This window comes from Phlebotomus papatasi, chromosome 1 (assembly GCF_024763615.1).
Source record: "Phlebotomus papatasi isolate M1 chromosome 1, Ppap_2.1, whole genome shotgun sequence".
Taxonomy (NCBI): domain Eukaryota; kingdom Metazoa; phylum Arthropoda; class Insecta; order Diptera; family Psychodidae; genus Phlebotomus; species Phlebotomus papatasi.
Window position 1 is genome coordinate 2147205 of NC_077222.1, and position 20467 is coordinate 2167671.

Consider the following 20467-nt stretch of genomic DNA (forward strand, 5'->3'; position numbering starts at 1 on the left):
TCCGGATATGTTATTATAAATTAAGGGAACTATTCCAAATTTCAGATTGCTTGCAATATCAGACACTTACTTTAATACTCAATATTCCTTAAGCATTCAATTATAAACAATTTTCTAAAGGTTGTACAATGCCTAAGTAAGTGTAATGCTGTAGAAAAAAAATATTGAAAGTATTCTAGAAGGTCAACGGACTTCGAGAAAGTTCGTGTCTGATATAAGCACATAAGGCAATATCTATTTGTAATCAATTTTAAATTAATAGTAATAATAATGCAATAGTAAATACACAAAGATAATTCGAAGATAATTGTGTTAAAGTAATATGCGATAGTTAATTTTGTCTGTGTTTTCCATAAACTTACACAGAAATGCATATTGTGTATAAAATTACACGATTGTTTTGAATACGTTCTGCAAATTAAACAAAAATCGTACACAAATTCTTGTGCCGAAATTGTAGAATTTCAGAAATTGTTTGCAATTGTAAACAATTTCCAAAGGTTCTGCAATGCCAAAGTAAATGTAATGCTGCAGAAAACTATTGAAAGTGTTCCAGAATGCCGACTGATTTCGAGAAACTTCGTGTCCGACATAAGCACATAAAGCAATATCTATTTGTAATCAATTTTAAATTATTTTTTTAAAAATAGAGAAAACAGACGATAAACAACATATTAAAATTTTAATTTATTAAAATATTGCATTTCACAATTAATACTTTAGAAGCTTATGTGCAGAATGTCCGAAATTTGGCACAGTTCTTCAATGTCTGAAATAAAATAGACATAAAATTTTAATATAATGCGCCAGAGGATTTTTATGATATTTTTATCACAGAAATAATCATAATAGGAATAAATTATGAAAATTAGACATGTTTATTGTGAAACTAATATAATTATATCTGTTTCAACCTAATTTATATTAGGAAATATCATAAAATCATTTTGTGAGAAATCTACATTCTTTTTCTCCATGATTGCACATATAATTTCTTCAACTCAAATGGAATCAGAAAAATTGGTAGAAATATAAAATTTAAAGGTATAATAAAACTTGTCATAGTTTTTCAAGAAAAGTTTTGGCGCATAAAAAAATCTATGAGGAACATGAACTTATTTTTGTCCCGTCGCGACAACAATGAATTCAATTCACATCAATTCTATCCGTCTCTGTGGCATCAAACCAAGATTCTTAGACTATTTTCTTATTTATGAGTAATGCTGTGAATTGCATGTTACGCATTTAATTGCATTTTCTAATTTTATCAAACTTTCATCGAAGAAAAAGTCTTTTGCCAGAAAAAATGTGCCATGACAATTCTCTATTTTCTTTATGAGAAAGTTTAAGAGATTTTCAACGCTGTGTCATGGTTTTTTGATAAAAAGAACAACTTTTTTTTTTACAAAATAAAAAAAAATGTGATGAAAAAAAGAACCATGAGGCTCCAAATGTCTGAGAAACTGTGAAAAAGTTATGAGACTCTTTCTTCTAATTTATTTTACCCCTTTGCAAGATCATCTTATAACGTGCGACTATAATATTTATTTTTACTAATGTAATTTCCCACCCACATTTTGTTTTATTTATTTTTTATCAACGCCTTTTCTCCGCGACTCTTAAGATTAACCCTCAATGGGAATTTTATCAATTTGGCAGATTTTGAGAAGCAAATACGTCAGACGGAATATACTCTGTGGTTGTTAATTTAATTAAATAAACAATTGAAAGCAGAATTGCGACATATTGTCATGAAGTGCCAAAAGTATGCTATGAAACATCATGTGGTTCATATGAAATATCAACCACATTTTTTGTAATTTATGTAATTACAAACGCTTTTCTGAAAAAAAAGTTTTGTCGAATTAACAAAAATAGTTTGTCAAATTGGTAAATACCATCCTTTTGACATAATTTTAACAAGCTTCATCTGTCCGCTTGGCAATTTTTTCGGAGTTGTTTATTATCCTTTTAGGTTTATTAAAACGACGACATTTTTAAATGCATTTTAGGTGAAATCTCTTTGCAAATCGTTATAATTTCCCCGAGAGTGTCCTGGCTAAAATAAAAAGTCTGGAAAGCTTTCTATTATGAAACATTTTGCAATTGTGGAAGGGACTTTGTAATCTATAGGCAAAAATTGAAATTTAAAAATTGATAAAGTACCTAGAGAGCACGGTTAACTGAAAAAGGTCATGCTATTTACATCGCAGCATTATGACCAGTGCACAATTACTTTTGTTTGTTAACATGTTTTCAAAATTTCTCATGTGAATGAGAGAGATGACTAGATCTAGATCTCACTCATCTTCATTTAAAGGTCAAAAACACGTTTACTAAACAGAAGTTATGCCCCACGCACAACAACTTTTGTTTTGTTTCCATGTTTTTGACGTTTCAGTGAAAATGAATGAAACCGAAATCTAGTTATCTCGCTCTCTCTTATAGGAAATTTTGAAAACATGCTTACAAATAAAAGTTATTGTGTGTTGCGCATTATGCCCAACGCACAATCACTTTTGTTTGTAAACATGTTTTCAAAATTTTTTATAAGTGTGAGCGAGATAACAAGATCTAGATCTCACTCACTCTCATTGAAATGTCAAAAACATGTTTACAAAATAAATGTTATTGTGCGCTGGGCATTATTGTGCTAACTTCTGATATCTTTTGTTTGGAAATATGTTTTCAAAATTTCCTGTGAGAGAGATCAAGACGACTAGATCTACATTTTATTCACTCTCATAGGAGACTTTGAAAACATGTTTATATACAACAATTATTGTGCATTGGGCATTAGATTGACATTTATTTTAAATTTTCGATGTAAATGGCAGTACACGATCTATCGTGTCGAATTGGATTGGATTTAATCTGTCGCAATTGTCCCAAAAAAATTTCCGGAATGCGAAGGGAAATTCGGAATAGCATTTGACGTTCAATCTAACCTCAATTTAATGGTTTTTGGTCAAGCGACAGAAATACAGTAGAGTTCCTCAAATCCGAACAATATTTTCAAAAACGTAAGGGAATTGATGTGAAATGCACTTTCCCTGAATTAAGAAAAATAACTTTAGAAAATATATCACTGTAATTTATTTTGAAATGAATGGATTTCCACGCAAAACTTTCTTCGCATAACCTTAAATTTTATATAATATTTTGAATTCAACTGTCGTTCAAATTTGAGGAGTTAAGATTTAAGGAACTCAACTGTAAATTATTTTTTTGGCTTTTCAGTTTTTTTCAAAGAAAATAAGAATAAAAAAGCTAAAAAATCGATGATAAAACCGAAAATATTTTTTTAAGTATTAAAAGAAAACGAGATAATTCTAATGATACGACTTTTTAGATAATATGAAGCAGTCAAAAAACATTTTTAATAATTATAGGCAATAATTTAGTAAAGATTTCACACTAGAACTTACTTAAAATTTAATTTTAAAAAATCATTTAGACTTTTAGAATAATATTCTAGCATTTCTAACCTCACAAGAAAGTCATCCTAAAACACATAAGATTGGTTTCGGATTTTAAGACAATTCAATCTCAGTCTGTTCCGATAATGTTTATAGAGTTGAGATATCGTTCTTAGCCGAAACATATTAAGATAAGATTTTTATTATACCAATGTTCTGTTTTGTGGTTACGTTTGCCGCCGTCTTACCATTACCGGCCTCACCAGGTAAACGGCAGAAACCTTGGGTCGCAGGCCGTATATGCCAACGTATACAATCGAGTGCAGATCAATCTATGTGATAATATACAATGATTAAATATCTATAAAAGTAGTAAACATTGGCATATATTTAGAAGGATTAATAAACAAGAGAGATTTTATCTCAGAAACGAACCGCTAAGGGAGGTTACCCTTACGCTAGTGCATAATATCGCTGGATTTCAACTGAGATTGTAAAGAATCTTTGCTCAAATTCCAAATTTATTGGGCTTGTTTATTTCATCCGAGACACGTCAAGGAAATTTTTATTACAAGAATAAATGGTCATATTCCAATAAAAAATGAAAAGGGGAAGTCTTTCTCCTGAATACTTTTTGTGCACATGACTGTTCTCCATAATCGACTTTTCTTTGTGTTGGTTTCTGTTACGACTGTTTCAGTTGTTTTAGAACACGGCAAGGGTTAGGTACAGTTGCGACAGGAACCAACACTAAGAAAAGTCGATAATGCAGAAGCACTTGAGAACAGTAATGCGCTAAAAAAAAATTGTTTATAAGATAGATTTCCACTTTTCATGTATTTTTAGGACTTTACTGTTCTCAAGTGTTCCTACATAATCGATTCCCTTTTTATTGAGTCCTGCGTCTAGTGCTTTCCCCAGTCGACACCGTGTTCTAAAACCACTTAACTTTGCTGACAGGAAGCAATACTAAGAAAATCGATAATGCAGAAGTACTTAAAAACAGTCATGTGCTAAAAAAAAGTTCAGAAGACAGATTTCCCCTTTTCATGTATATTTAGCATTTTACTATTCTCAAGTGTGTCTACATAATCGATTTCTCTATTTATTGGGTCCTGCGTCTAATAGTGTTTCCCCAGTCGTCATCGTATTCTAAAACCATCAAACAGTCTTGACAGGAACCACCACAGAGAAAAGTCGATAATACAAAAGCGCTTGAGAACAATCATGTACTAAAAAAAGATGTTCAAAAAATATATTTCCCCTTTTCATTTAATTTTAGCATTTTACTATTTTCATCGTGTTTCTACATAATCGATTTCTTTTTTTATTGGATCCTGCGTACAATATTTTCCACAGACCTTGCCGTGTTCTAAAACCACCAAACAGTCGTGACAGGAATCAACACTATAAGAAAAGCCGATAATCCAGATGCACTCGAGAACAGACATGTACTAAAAATGATGTTTTGGTGAAAGATTTTCCCTTTAAATGTATTTTTAGCACTTCGTTGTTCTCAATTGTTTCTACATAATCGATTTCACTTTTCATTGGGTCCTGCGTCTAATGTTTTCACCAGTCGATACCGTATTCTAAAACCACTCAACATTCCTGTTAGGAATCAACACAAAGAAAAGTCGATAATGCAGAAGCACTTGAAAACAGACATATGCTAAAAAAAACACGTTGATTTTTCATTGGAATAGTGCCATTATACCTGTTTAATTTAACTTCAGGCTCCAAAAAAAATCTTTATCGTCAATATAGGGTTAATTTTTTTGGGCGATGTTCCACACTAATTTTTTTTTACTTCTAGAAATATACATAAATTAATTAGCATCTAATAAATTGCTATAAAAGTATTATCATAGGACAGTTTTTTTTTAACTCGATTCTTGGATGAAATTCATTACGTCGGAGATTGGCAATTGATTAATTTTCCATTGTATTTGGATACAACAAGAAGAATTCCATGTCAAAAAGGAAAGCATGAGATTAATTTTCTCGAGAGAAAATTGGAAGATTAGAAATGTTTCAAGTTCATCTATATTTTTATGTGACGATTGTGCCAAGGCTTTTTTTTAACATCCCATTCCACTTAGCTTTACAGAAAGCCAGACAGAATGACATTATACATAATGTATCATATACGTAGATTTTCAGAATATATGGCTATGTATATTAGAAGTGTAATAAAGTGACATTATAATATGTGTAAAAGTCTCGTTGATGTACAAATATATTGATATTTATATGGACATGTGAGTATATTGCATTTTACTGGTGCTCACGGATTTATTTGATTTATTTATTTTTTTTTGTAGAAAAAAAAAAAGAATGAATCACATGGAGATAAAGTATAGAACGAATTTGCAATATCGTTGGATCGCAATGTTGAGCACGTGGAGAAGTTTAAAACACATCCCACTTATAAAATTGGTTCTGGGAAGTTTGATTAAATTACAGAGACAATTAATTTACTCCTCTGGGTCATAAATTGGAGACAAACCCCACATAAAATTTAACCCTCAGTCCGAAACTGGCTTTAATATCCACAATAAATTAAATAAAGGTAATAATATTAGTCATATCTATTCATTATCTTCAAGGATAATATCAATTCTTCAATCACATTAAATTTAACTATTTCCAGAAGTTTTGTGATTTCATGCTGAAAATTAAAATAAATAGCAATAATTTTCCCTTTGTCTTTAACACATAAAGTCGGGCACTAAATTTTGACAAAATAAATTAGATATCAAATGGTTTCACTAAAAACGTTTAAAATAAGATGAAGGCAACATTAGAGACTTAACAACAGAGGGCAAAAAAGAAAGAAGTTGAGAAGAAAACCGACTTTTTTTTTTGGTAAGAATAGAGGACACGAAATATAAGATACTATACGAAAATACATTTAAAAATGTACATATAATGAATCTCACTTTATGTCAAATGACGACACCATTTGGCACTCATTCAGAATTTATTTTGATGACTTAAAGTGATTTTGTAACTAAAACAAAATTCCTCAAATTGCTCACATTTACCCATGTCAGTTCCTCAACATTTAGCTTATGAATCGGTAGATTGGTTCTCGAACGCTATGGTTTCGCGAAGGAATAAGGAAAGGAAAAAAAACTTTTCCACCAAATCAATTTGTGTCCACCAAATGTTCCAATTGCAACATATGTGCAACGACCATGCAATTTTTCTTGCCATCCAATTCGCTATTTAATTAAGTTCTAATGCACTCCCAATGTCGACTTTTTCCTCGCCAAGATGTAAACATGCACGGTGAAAAAACAATGGTGATTTTTATACATTTTTTGTTACACAGTTATCATTGAAAAATTACACCAAGTATCTAATTTTCGTATGCTATTACATAAGCGTTTAATTTGTAGAATGAATTTAAAGAAATTGTGAAATTTTACACAAAGTATGTTTTTGTGTAAAACAAAGTCAAAGCTGTTCCACATTTTTTTTTACACAATTATCATTCAAGAATTCCAACAACGCTTAGTTTTTGTACACTATTGCACGATTTGTGTTTTATTTCCAGAACATATTCAAGAAATGTAATTTTATACACAATATACATTTTTGTGTAAATTTATGTAAAACAGAAACAGAGTTAACTACTAGTATTATGTTTTTATTTAACACAATTATCTTTGAAATATCTCTGTGTATTTACTATTGCACGACCGTTTAACTTGCAGAATATATTCAAGGGAAACGTGTAATTGTAAACACAATTTGCGTTTTTGTATAAAACTTGTGTAAAAGAAAACAAAGTCAAATTTTTTACACAATTATTGTTGAGAAATTACACGAATGCGTAATTTTTGTATTTTATTGCACAATTGTTTAATTTATAGAACACTTTCGAAGAAATCTTGTTTTTTTGTGTAAAACTTGTGAGATACAAAAACAATATTGACTACTACGACCATTTTTTTTTACAAAATTGGCGTTGAAAAATTACACCAACGCCTGATTTATGTATAATGATAATAATAGTAATAATAATAATCGTATAACTTTACACACAATATGCATTTTTGTATGAAACTCGTGTAAAATAAAAACAAAGTTGGATATTACACAATTATATTTTAAAAATTATACGAATGCCTAATTTTTTGTGTACTATCGCGCGATCGTGTAATATGTAGAACACATTCAAGGAGATCATGAAATCTTACACAAAATGTGCATTTTTGAGTAAATTTGTAAAAACAAAGTTGAAAAAAACACATCTTTAACACAATTATCTTTGAAGAATCATACAAACATTGTCTGTTTTTTGTGTACTTTTGCACGATCGTTTACTTTAAAGAAAGTATTAAAAAAAATGTGTAATTATTGCACAAAATGTGAATTTTTGTATAAAACTTGTGTAAATCAAAAACAAAGTTGACTATAACACATTTTTTAACACAATTATCTTTGAAGAACCACACAAAAATTGTTTATTTTTTGTGTACCTTTGAACATTCCTTTACTTTAGTGAAAGTATTCATGAAAAATGTGTAATTTTTTGTACAAAAGGTGTATTTTTGTATAAAACTTGTGTAAAACAAAAGCAAAGTTGCGTTACAAAATTGTCATTAAAGTATTACTCATATATATAAATTTTTATACGATCATTTAATGTGCACGTTCATTTAATTTGTAGAGCATATTCAAGCACATCGTGTAATATTACATAAAATGCGCATTTTTTGTGTAAAACTTGTAAGATACAAAAAGACATGTTGACTACTACAGTTTTTTTTTTTTTTACAAAATTAGCCTTGAAAAATCACACAAACGCCTAATTTTTGCACACTATTTTTCGATACAATACACAAATTACAAAAATTACACAATTGGTCATTTTTTGTACATTATTGCATGATCGTGTAATTTGTAAAACGTGTTCAAGGAAATCATATAATTTTACACAAGATGTGCATTTTTGTGTAAAACTTACGTGTTTTACACACAATTTACACATTCAACTTTACACATAGGGGGAATTACTCTCCCATCGAATGTTTATGCCTTCGAATAATGTGAATTTCTTTTACCTTTCCTAAGACATTTCCACATGATTGTCACATAATTATCAATAATTGATAATAAGCTAGTTATTATTAGAAATGTTTAAGTTTCTTAGAAAAACTTAAAGAAAATTCACATTATTCGAAGGCATGAACATTCGAAGGGAGAGTACTTTCTCCTAAATAAATGAAAATACAATTATTATTATCATACAAAAAGGAAACAATGTTTATCATTGCAATTTTTTTGCTGTGTACTGATTTAAAAATTCATATGGGAGTATTGAATGACCATAAATTTATGTAGAGCATATTTGACGCGTTGAAAGCTCATGAAGATGGAATAGTTGAAAAATCTCAGAAAGTGATTTGGTACATGTGAAAAGTATGACTCAATGTCCATATGTAAAAATTTAAGACACTTTTGTTCCAATCAATAACTTCAACACATGCTGAACTAGCGAGATGCTTTTTGCCTTTTCTTTCACTCTTCAGAAACACCAAAAAGTCGACGTAATTGGAACTATTGCAGAGAATAAATATAGCCACGAAATCTTTCTTGAGAGAAGATACAACATAATGATGCATCTTTCGTGAATCAGGAGAAGAAAATAAGCAGCTGGCGAAAGAAATGTTGACTTAGGTAGTGTAAACTCGAATCGATTACACAAAAATACTTTGGGTGTTTATTCATTAAAATTTTGATGTTTTCACGAGTTGCCTTTTTTTCCACCTCACCCAAAATATACTAATTTTATGCAAATTTAATTACCTGCGGATGTGCAATTTAATTATGAATATAAATATTATTCTCCCGCCAAAATATCTATTGGTAGAAAATGGTTGGATCTCTCTTGCTTGTATATATTACGAATAAAATCAAATTAGGTGTACAGAGAAAAAATTTCAGTGTAGTTATAACTTTTTAAATGAAGAAAAATTGTGTGAAAATTTATAGGAGTAAAATGGAAACGTGGGAAAATTTTTGCCAGGTTTCATTATATTTGGCCGAACTTTCCAACTAAAAGCTTGAAAAATAAAAATTGAGAACAGTTGCCAGCGCCACTAGCGGGAGAATTCAATGCCCTCTTGCGGAGAAAAAGATTGATAATGTCAGTAAATTTTGTTTGTTTTTATTTCGCTTTGAAAATATATTTCAATGAAAATTAATCCACTATTTTCTCTCAAGATGGAGACAGTTGAATAGTTTAAATCTTCTCCACTTACACAATTGGCATCTTTTAAATTTGAAAAATGTCTTTCATCTGCTTTCAAGATAATTAAATGTCACTTTGATATTTGAACTTAATTCAGTAGTGACCTTTTTGGAAGCTTGTCTGTCTGTCTTTTCTCTCTTGTCTTATAAATAGGCCTATATATATTCTTTAATTTGCATTGATACCCAGTGTAAATTAGAACAACATGAAGTACAAAATATATAGGAATAACTAAACATTTTCTTTTGATAAACTTTATGCATTTAGTTTGAATTAAAAGCTCTATTTACATTTTAAATAATTTAAATGTTATTTTGATAACGTATAAATTTTCTTATACCACTTCCAACCTAAAAATCATAAACCCTTCAATAGTGAAGCCTGTTGACAAGTTTTCACTTACAAATGTCAAGTGGAATGAAAGAATGGTATAAACTTGACACATTCGACAATTCATTTAAAAGTTTAAGTAAACTAATTACTATTTCGGTAATGCAGAGATTTTAAATAATTTTCAGTAAAAAAAATCGCAAGCCCCTTCAAAAATTCAACCTGTTGACAAGTTTCCACTGAAAAATGTCAAACTGTCAAAGAACGGTATAGACCTGACACGTAACACAATTTAATTAGAAGCTCTGGGTAAATTAAATACTATCTTGGTAACGAAGATATTGACGTTGATTCAATTGAGAAAATGGTAAACCATTCAATAGTGAAGCCTTTTGACAAGTTTCCACTGACGATCATGAACCATAATGAAAGAATAGTATAAGCTTGACTTGACTACAGAATTCAATTACACACTTTTAAGTCGCAAAATTGTAAACCCTTTCAATTTTATAGACTGTTGACAAGTTTCCACAGACAAATGTCAAGTGGAACTGAAAGAATGGTACAAACATAGAAAGATTAGATAAATTAATTAAAAGCTTTTCTTAAATTAAACACAATCTTGGTAACGAAGAGACTGACATTAATCCAATTTCAATAAGAAAAATCGTAAACCCTTTAAAAGTGAAACCTGTTAACAAGTTTCCACTGACAGCTGTCAAGTAGAGTGAAGGAATAATACAAATATCATTCTTTTATACCATTCATTTAAGTTCAAAGCAAATTTCTCAAAATCTTAATAGTTAGCTTCCAAAATTTCATTACAAAAGTAAAAAGTTATAGGTTTTCTTATACGCCCTTTACACTACGAAACCTGTCAAAGTTACTTTTCGTTCAAAAGTATTTTCTGTCTTGTTTTGAAGTAATTTTCAATTTTAGGAAAAATTTTGAACAAAGCGATCAAATCTGTGTTTGATTTTTTTTTACTATTTATCACTTTAGCGAAGGACGGGACAGTTTCACACATGTATTACAATAGAAAAGCTTTTAAGCCGATCCCTGTGTCTATTTTGGGCTTTAGGTATGAAGCTAGTATAAGGGATCGAAAGCTCTGGGCAAGACCAAAAAAGCGTTTTCCTCTTAGAGTGATTACTTTTCCACTGGCGAACACCGGATACACTTCCTATGAAGAAAATTGCGCCAGTTCCTTTTGTTAGATTAGATTCAGTTCGCTCGATAGTACACTAGGGGAGAATGGGGCAGTAGTAAATGTGGGGTTGAACGAAACACTGATATTTATGACCACAGTACTTGAACTTATAGTTTCTATAAATTCATATAAGTCTCAGCTTCTGAAGTCTAATATCTACACTAAAAGAGAAATCCGAAAAAGTTAAAATAACATTCTGGAAATGTTAATTTTACCCTGCAGTATTGATCCGAAATCGGCGTAAATATTATACTTTTTAGATGTATTAGGGGTTAAGGTTACCCTTTTTCATGTTATATTTACCCTTAAAAAGGTGTAACTGTGTTATCACACTTGAACATTAAAATTTTAATATGATTCACATTAATTGTCGCTGGTTCGAGACCAAATGTGTAATTTGTGTGTTTGAATCATTTTATATTCAAAATTTTATCTATTTGTTAATAAAAAGGTAGACTTGGCCCGCAAAATTTGATATAAATTGATTTATAGCATTAATGCGAAAAATTAATGCGATTTTCTCTTTAATTCTTTAATGTGAAAAATATTTGCGCTTTAGGTAAATTTAAACTTTTTTTGCTGGTAAAGTCCACTTCTTTATCAATAAATAGAAAAACCCCAAATATTAAGTGACTCAAAGACACAAATAACATATTTGGACGCTCACAAGCGACAATTAATGTGAATCACATTAAAATTTTAATGTGCAAGTGTGATAACGCCGTAAGACTAACATTAAAAATATTGATATATTTTTGCACCCAAAAAGTTATGAGGAAAAAAATGTTAATAGCACCCCCGTTTTTTTTCTCAGTTTAATGAAAAAAAAATTACAGTGGTTACAACTACTCCGTGTTCACTGCTGCCCCAATTTCCCCCAAACAATTTTTTGTTTTTAAATTTCCTATTTACTTCATTACTATTAAATCAATCTTATCTGATCTATCTGGCTTGCAGAAACAGTTTTTAAAACATATTTCCAAATCAATAAAATTTATTGTGCCAAATTTCAATTGTTTTCAGAATAACTTATGTGAAAGCACCGATGTTACTGATTTCTAACTGTGTATGGCATTAAACATGAATTTTTCTCTTCAATCAATAGCATATTCCGCGTTAGATATCCATCTCTTAATGGAATTAGACTTCAAAGGGGAATAATTCGTGTATTTCCATAAAGCTCCAAATGCATATTGTTTCGATTGCAGAACACGTCGGCAATATTAAAAGAATTAAGCCTAGAATTACATGATGAACAAGCTATTCGGAAATTCATAAGTGAATGCTAAATTTTCACTGAAATTTTAATTGCAATTCAAACAAAATCTGTTTGTATTGCATTTAAAAATTTGTATCACTAGCAACATTAATTAGATGCAATAATTGATATTCAACATTGTATGGGACATTAGAATTGCTGTTAATGAAGAAAAGAAAAAGAACTTTGAGAGTGTATGGTATATAAGAGGGAAAAGAGCAAAATAAGTATGTTGGATACTAAATATCAGAATCATGAGAAAGACTACCACCTGCCGTTGTCAGTCTTGTATTTCTTAATTTTCTTGCTTCTAATACCAACGACAAAATGAAAATATTCGTAAAATTTTCACTGTATTCCCAACGACTAATTGTTGAGAAGTAGAAAATACTTATATACAAAATTAGATTTCGCGTGTCTCATATATGCAAATAAAAATAATCACCTTATAATAAATGTTTCAACACGTTTTTATGCCTTCTGAAAGCACTGAGGGTATACAATTTAAATTGGATACGTGTGAGTCCTTCTTGAGTACGTATATAAAAATTCCTTCTGTGCTGAAATTCTCAAGAACAATTGCAGCAAAATCAATGGAAGTTTTTTTTTTGATCCTGAAAATTCTTTAACCATCATAAATGTGCATAAAGAGCATTTTAATCTCTCAGTATGTACATAATATATATACTTGTAATTCAATTATCTATTTTGTGCGGAGCATTAAAAGGCGTTTGGCTGACGGCCAAATAAATGAGACGCGAGATCGTGAGACAAATCTCACAAGAGTTGATGGCTAACTCCATAATTACATTCACAAATCAACCAAAAAAACAAACTAAGATACATGTTATCTTTAGAGAAAAAAAATGAAGTCCCATAGGCAAAAAAAGGACTAGGAACGGTATGATGAAATAGAACTTTGATTTTCTCTCTAGACAGATGATCCATTTTCATAATTATCTTTTGAAGATGTGGCACGTGATGTTTTTATCAATAAGGTATTTGCCCAAAATGTCTCGGAGCTTTTGGAGATTGAGAGCAAAAATCATTCTGTACACAAAATCGGCCCCAAAAAAACAGATTAAAACATCAAGATTTGCGCTCGAGAGGAAATACAAAAATGAGGAAAATAAACAAACAAAATAAATATTAAGAAGGGCTAGAAAACTTCAAGTATCAAACAGACATGTCAAAGTACATAGTATTTTATACACCATTGTTTAGTCATATATATTAGGTAACAAAATATTTAATTACGTCAGGCTTAAAAAAATGTAGCGGCTCCAGTTTTTGAATATGGTTGTTATATTTTTTCAATATTTTTCAACAAAACTTGTTGTTACGAGAGAACTAATTATCCGTTTTGGATAATTTTAGCTATTTTGGAAAGGTATTGTATTGGTCAAGGGTCTTAATTCTGAATTTTGAGATTTTGTTTCTGTTTTAAATGAGAAAATCTAAAATCGAATCTCATCTCATCAGCTGATACGTAATGAATATATAGTTCTTTGACGTCAGATGAAACAGATTCCTACGACAGAACTTTCAAAATTTTGAAATAAAAATTTCAGACAAGTTGTACCTTGGAAAGTTATACCTTTATAGGCTAAGAGCTTGAATTAAACACTTTTTTTATTGTGTTGAAAAAGATGTCAAGGAAATAGGGGAAGGCTTTGATGGTACGCACATACGCTACCTACAAGCACTTCGTATTTATCCCGTACTCCTTTATGAATCTTACCTATGGCTATATATTTAAATATCTAGTCTTAAATAACACCTTTCCTGAAAAAATTGAGAGTCTAATCCTTTTTTTCTAGTTTCAGGAATCAGAAATTAAAAACAGGCCCAAAACTGTAATTTTGCTGTGTAATACTTCATACGATTGTGCACAATTAATATCACTTTTCTAAAAAATGACTATCACAGGGGGTATAGGGGTTATTAAGGTTAATATTTATGTAAAAACCTTTTAGGCTGAAGAGGCACTTTATGTGTGTGGAAGAAAATTCACAAACTTGACTCATATTGATCGATCGCACATAGAAGACATTGCTTCTTCGAACATTTTCCAGGATACTTCATATTCGGTGCAATTCTCTTATTTTCGCATCTATTGTAATTCTACAATTTGCTCTTAATTAAAAAGTAAAACATGAAAACCTTGAAGTTAGTAAATAAGAAGTAATTTGACTCAAATAGGCCGCTGTAGAGTAATTGTTAAAGCATTTTTGCATTTCATTTATATAAAAATATTTTTCAAGCTTGCACAAACTGAAGTGTACTGAAAGAATCACATTTACAATAAGCTCACATAGTTTACACCTGTTTTTTTTAGCATTTTTGACATAACCTCACTTTTGTATTGTTTTTTACGTCATAGAAAAAATTATTGTCCGGAAGAGACTGTTTTGTGAAAATTTTGGCCTGTTCTTCCGCTGAAGCTCAACCTCTGTGCTAAATCCGCATTCAAAGACATTTTTGAGCATATCTGACTCCGTAAATCCGGCATTAGACCTAAGGCTTAGCCCAGTTCCCGGTGATATCGAAATTCAAAATACGAACCATTTTAATTGGTTTTTTTTCAAAACTTAATGTTTCAGTTGCCCATATTGCCCAAACTTAAGTGATAATTTTCCAAAAAATTGGCATTGATGAGAAATTACAGAAGTTAAGCCATATGTCTAAGCCTTATGCTCTAGACACACTTACGACTTAAGCCGAGAGACGACTTAGTGGAAAATGATGAAAATGTAGTTTGATTGTTATTTCTAATATAATTACGTTAAGCCGTCTCTCGGCTAATCCTCAGGTCTGTCAAGGCCCTTAGATAATGAAGCCCGTATAAGAGGGATGACGGAACTTGTGTGATCTTCTCGATTGCAGGGTTTAATCATTCTTTAGCTTAAAAAACTTATTAATTAGTGAAAATTTGGTGATATTTAGACTTTTCAAGGAAGTATTTACCAGAATGAAATTTCCATAAAATCAAGCAAAAAAGTAGTTTTTAGTGTCATGAAGACTTCTCTTAGAGAAGTTTCAAAACAGGGATATTAAAACGTTTTATTCCTTGTAAAAACGGTTTAATCAAGTAGATTAGAGTTCCTTTTCAACAATGATGTGTAACTTTTAGTGTCCGGTGCAAAATTTACGGTAAAAATGGGGTGCTCAATGATAACGTGAATAGTGTGCGAAGATGGAAGCTTTATTGAATCTTCGCACAAATCGCCAATTAATTTTCCTTTTCTTCCAGTGGAAAATCTGAGGATTTCCTGGGATTTTGTGAGGTAGGATTATAAACCTTGTAAGAAACAGATTTTTTTGTCATAGCTGGAGAATCAATACGGTTTGGCATGGTAGTCCGAAAAAATCACTGAACTTGAACATCATTTTCGTGTGTGAAACATCAAAGCCTTCCCCTATGCTGTTTTTTTTTGTCCAAGTCATTTTAGGGGAGAACTGGATGAGAAATAAATTGAAAGAAAAAGTAAGAAGACTTAAATTAGGTATAACCGTTCACTGTTCTCTTTACTGTAAAATATAAAGAACATTGAGACTCATAAATCACCTGATTCAGGCTTTAAACCTAATACGGGCTTCAGAATTTTGACTTATGCCGGCTTCAGACCTAAGGTTTAGCCCAGTTCCCTATAGTCTCGAAATTCAAAATAGCAACCAATTTTATTAGCTTTTCAAAATTTAATGTATCACTTTCCCATACGTGATACTTAAGTGATAATTTTCCAAAAAATCTTAATTGAGAAGAAGTTAGAGAAGTTAAGCCATATGACTAAGAATTAGATCTGAAGCCCGTATTAGGATTGGACGGATTGGATATTAAGGATTAAAGATCCATTTGATTCATATAACCCAATAGAATTACTTGCTACTTAGGATTTTAAAACCGTCAGGAACTGGATTAAACCTCTCGTTTGAAGACCGCTTACGGTTTTGCCATTAGGCTTACCTTTCTAATTTCTTATTAGGCCTGATTTTCGGAAAAATTTAGACTAATATTTGAAAATTATGAGGAAATGATTCATTAGATTAACTGCAAACATTATGATTAGTTATTATTTAGAATTTCGAGACGTTCGGAAATCCTTATTCCGTTCATTGCCACCTTGTCGGAAGTTACAGCTGACGATTTTGTTTGGGATGAAAATAATTAAAAGCCAAAAAATTAAGGTTGCGTTCAGAATGTTTTAAGGCATTTGAAACTTTTTTCTATAAACTTCTAAACCTAAAGCAAACTATATGCTTATCTTTGTGAAGAAACTGGAAAAAATTTGCAATATTGAACTGTATAAGGGAGGTTTTTTAAAATTTTGAGGTTATGGTAATGTTTTGCGACCACAGCGCCACTGACGGTATGAAAATGTAGTTGCTAGGGGAAAGTACTCTCCCTTCGAACGTTCATGCTTTCGAATAATGTGAACTTTCTTTTATTTTCGTAAGAGACTTACACATAATTATCTTGTAATTATCAATAATAAATGATAAGCTAACTAATATTTGATAGAAATGTGGAATTCTCTTATGAAAAACAAAAGAAAATTCACATTATTCGAAGGCATGAACGTTCGAAAGGAGAGTACTTTCCCCTATATTCTACAAACTTGTACAAGTAGCATTGATTTAAAGTTTCTTTTCAATATTTCAAGTGTAGGGGGAAATGGGGCACCTTTGAAATTGGGATTTTTCATCCATTTTCAAATTAAATTGAGCCTTATCGTGATATAATTTAGATGCACAAACAGATTGAGAAGCTAAATTACATTATGATATGGCTCATTTCTACTTAAACATAGGTGAAAAATCCCAATTTAAAAGGTGCCTCACTTCCCCCTAGAATCATTATTACGGATATTATTAACATTTTGTATTCAAATATAAGTAATAATGTAATTTAAAATAATATCGTGTAATTTAATGCTATATTGATCGGAAATATCATTTTGCAATATAGAGAGAAATACGATGGGGAATTGAGGATGGTTGGCACAAAAAAGAAGGTGACTTGGTGGCATTGGATGAGGAGATTCAATCCCATATAGAGCCTTAAATACCAATTTCTGATACTATGAAAACCCTAGAATTTATATTTTGTTGTTTATTTATAAACCATCTTCTGTATATTGCAACAACGGCGTTACTTCCATTTCATTACTTTTATATTTGCCATTCAGATCAATAAAAGGAGCTACCCGAGTATTATGGTATGGTACATTGGAGAGGATATTATATAGAAAATTCTCCACTCCGAAACTGTAAGATCTTCTTTAGCACTTAATACCATATTATGTAGTACAATAGGAAAGGAACTTGGAACTTGACCAAGTCTGCATTCCCACACGGCTTTTTTTTCCCAACTCTTCTCTATTTTCTTTCATTCACAATATTCAATGATAAATTATGGAAATTGATTTTGTACAGTAAGTTTTTTTGCAATAATTGAAATTAAAAAAATAAATAAAATAGAATATACTTAAGAGTTTGGTATTAATTGGTTTCTTTACCCAGAGATAAGGAAGTGAGTGGGTTGACGTCTGAAGTATTTCTTGTTTGCCATTTCCGTTTGCTACAATATTACATCATTACTAAACTTCTCCACGTATTTCTTATGTTTGTCTTTCTTGAAACTCATTAACAATTTCATCTATTGCACACTCTCAACTTACGGAACCAGGGAGACTTTTACGCTAACTTATTCAACTCCCTCATCCGCCCCCTCAAGCTTTTCATTGATGTTTTATGGCACCGCATGAAACGACAAACAGGAAAAAAAAACTGCGATGGAGATTATTATTATAAAAAAATATTGTAGCACGCCCAGAGATATTCAAATGCGTCCAGAAAAATTCTTAATCCTCGATGGGATTGTGAGATAAGTTGAAATTTAATTTCCTTCACTACAACGGAGAAAAGAAAAGAAATTTTTGGTAGTAGAGAGTGTGCCGATTGAATAAACACAAAATATGAAAATATTTATAAAAAATTGAGAACTTTTTATTAATTTTTTTTCTAAAAGTAATTATGAAATGCAAGTGCAAAATGCGCCCAGAGTACATCCAAATGGCGAAGTTTTCGTTTTGTTTTTTTAAATTATTTTTTTTTTAAAAACTTGGAACCTATGGCCTATTCCAGTTCAAGAAGTTTGAAAGCCTTCGCCTTTATGTAAACTTAGGGCTTCAGAATGAAAAAAGCAACCTAATTCCTTTTGGTAATTCCTTTACTTTAATCACTACGGAAGTGTTTCAACTAAGGATACTTTCTGTACTACTTCCTATACCCTTTTAAATGCAAAAATTTAATTAATTGATAACGATTTCCTCTAAGTTTGAAAAAATTACGAATACTGTCGAGTTTTCTAAATTCGAACGCTTCGGGGTAGGGGAAAGCGCGCTACCTTCGGACGACTCAAGTTTTGGACAATACAATTTTATCTCTATGTTCCTTATGGATTTCATCCATAGCTCTTTTCTGAAATTTTGAGGCATTGTACTAGCTATTAAAATATAATATTACAATGGGCCAAATTCATTTATAAGACATTGAAAAATATGCTTTGTGCGAAGCTTAAATCGTCCGATGGTAGCGTGTTTTCCCCTATAAATGATATATCCCACCGTCCAAATACGAACGATATTGATTTTTAAAGATAATGGAATTAATGTTAGATTTATTTGTCCTTTGAATCAATTGCTTCACATTTTTTCTTGGTGAAGTAGTTCTTTTTCATTTTATAAAACATCACAAAAATATTATTTTCAGTCATCCACAACGTGATTTTTTTTTACCATAACCCCACAATTGCTATTTTAAAATTCAACCTTCGGGCGTCTGTCGTTTGAAAAAGAATCTACCGTACGTTTTTCAAATTTTAAATTTTCATATATTTTTGATACTGTACAAATGAGCATTATAAAATTAAATTTAGTCTGCAAAAATCAAATTTGAACAGTAGGGGGAGATGGGGCTACATTGATATACGTTTCTTTTTAATATTTGTATATTTGTAAAGGAAACTTGGTTTTAACGTAATCTAATTTAGCTTTACAAAACGATTGTGGAATAAATAAAGTAATTGCTAGGCCCAATTTCCTTTATAAATATGCGAAAAAGTGGTATAACAATCTAGCCTCACAACTCAAAGTAATCCCACCGCCCCCTTATGCCGGCTTCAGGCTGGAGGTTCAGCCTAGTTCCCGTAGGTTCCAAAAATCTGAATAGCAAGGAATTTTATTGATTTTTCAAAATCTAATGAATCATTTGCCTTTATAATCTAATCTTAAACAACAATTTTCTAAAAAATCGTGCCTAATTAGAAGAGTTAATCCAGATGGCTAAGTCTTAGGTGTGAAGCCCGTATTACTCAATTTAGAACTTTAAAAGCAGTCAAGGCATAACTTATTTGAACCAGTCCCGGCCATGGAATCATCCACGGGATAACCAGAAAAATCTATACAGCTTGTAAGGGAGAGTGTCAATTGCAAGGTTAAAAGTAGTTTATATTTTTTTTATTGTTTGAATCGATAGATAAACTATCTAAGAATATACCATAATTATTTCAGAAGCTTATTCGAAGTATTTTCGAAGATACAGAGCCGAAAGCAAATGAGTGCCGAGCAGATTTGCATGCGCTTGAGCGCACATCTAAAACTTTGAGGTGTTTTTTCTCGACTTCTCATTTCCAAAATTTTCTCGAATTTGCGGAAAAGATTAGGAAAAATTATATGGACCGAATGAAATGAATAAAGGCTTATTCTCTTCCTTATTAAATTCTCTTCTAATTTAACTAAAATAATCGTTGAAAACTTATTTTTCGATTTTTTACAGCATGTAAAAATCAAAATTTTGTCCCAAAAATGCATTTAAAAAAAAAACTTGAAAAAAGTTCCGATTTTTACGATTTTCTTTCGGTTTCTTTTTGTTTTAGCTATGAACCTAATGGAAATAATTTTTTTTTAGATTTTTTGCGGACA

The 20467-nt window shown here is 30.8% G+C and overlaps 1 protein-coding gene across 4 annotated transcripts in view; it reads right to left on the bottom strand.

Annotated features, from left to right (window-relative positions):
* LOC129799871 (uncharacterized) overlaps positions 1-20467 on the bottom strand; it is a 149555-nt gene that overhangs the window by 118651 nt on the left and 10437 nt on the right. The window lies entirely within an intron of this gene.